Consider the following 1,567-nt stretch of genomic DNA (forward strand, 5'->3'; position numbering starts at 1 on the left):
TAGAACTGAACTAGAACTGAACTAGAACTGAACTAGAACTGAACTAGAACTGAACTAGAACTGAACTAGAACTGAACTAGAACTGAACTTGAACTGAACTAGAACTAATCTAGAAATAAACTAAAGCAAAACTAGAACTGAACTAGAACCAAACTTGAACTAAACTAGAACTGAAATAAAACTGAGCTAAATCTGAACTTTAACTGGAATTAAACTTGATCTAAATTAAAACTGAACTTAATTTTATTGGGAAACGGTGTACTTTTTTAATTAAATATTAAAAACAAATTTAATTTGCATTCTTATCATCATTATCTTAAAGAATACATATTTATAGTCAGTGAAAAATAAGTGTCATACAATATTTTTTAATCAATAGCTAAAGTGTCGCGTGACGTTTCCGTAAAGCAATACTAATTCTCATATTATTTATTACAATAATTAAGAAGTGTCGCTACAATTATATAAACGATATATTCAGTTTGGTTTACATAGAAGCAACTCTTCCCTTTACTGTTTCTAAAGAACTAGTTGCGTTACTAGTTCTTTTGGTATTTTATTTAGTTTTCCTGTATTATTGGTTTTATTCTTAAACAACTATAGTTTATGTATTTAATTAATTTAATGTAACAATTGAATTAATATTTTAATCAATCCATTTATAAAAATATTTAAAGTTTTTTAATTGATTGATACATTTAATGAACATAATACATTAAATTTGCTTATGCCGCCCCTAGAACCAATGACGCCTATAAAAATCAGAATATAACAACAAATAAATAATTGTTATCTATAAATTCTACTTAGTATTTACTCACTTCTGTTATTTTCTATTTGATTAATTTTTATTATTGGCCTGATTGAAGTTTTAGTGGGTCATAAAATTTAAACAAGTGACCAGTCTTGTTCGTTCTGCAAACTCATGTATGACGACTTTATTTCTGTTGACCTCATAAATTATGATAAAAAAATACATATAAAAAACTTTGTTGTAAATTCACATTGTGTTTTTTGTTGGTATTATGTGCAAAATTTTCAAAACAAACTACTTTTTTATTTGATATAAATATAAACAAATATTATGGTATATTTTTAGTTGTGACAACTGTAAATAAAGAAATAGCCTTTTTTGTTTATAGATCAAAATCAAATGTATACATAAATATATCAAATATTATCTAAAATATTAAAATTTTTAACAAATCATGTTGCTATCAATTTGGGGGGATTTTTTTTTTAAAAAAAGGAAGCACCTGATGCAAGATAGTACTTTTAAAGTGTGAGTGCTAAAGTTTGTTGAGGAAATTATAAACAAAACAAGAAAAGGTGTTATCATCGATTATATGTTTGTTATCTATCTTCGATCTTATAAATAAATATTAAACTTAACATGTAAATAATAATGAATGAAATTTAGATCTTATTTCAATCTAGGTCAGATCTAGTTCAATTTTAATTCAGTTCTAGATCTGTTCTAGTTCAGTTCTAGTTCAGTTCTAGTTCAGTTCTAGTTCAGTTCTAGTTCAGTTCTAGTTCAGTTCTAGTTCAGTTCTAGTTCAGTTCT

The sequence above is a fragment of the Lucilia cuprina genome, chromosome 6, assembly GCF_022045245.1.
Source record: "Lucilia cuprina isolate Lc7/37 chromosome 6, ASM2204524v1, whole genome shotgun sequence".
NCBI lineage: Eukaryota > Metazoa > Arthropoda > Insecta > Diptera > Calliphoridae > Lucilia > Lucilia cuprina.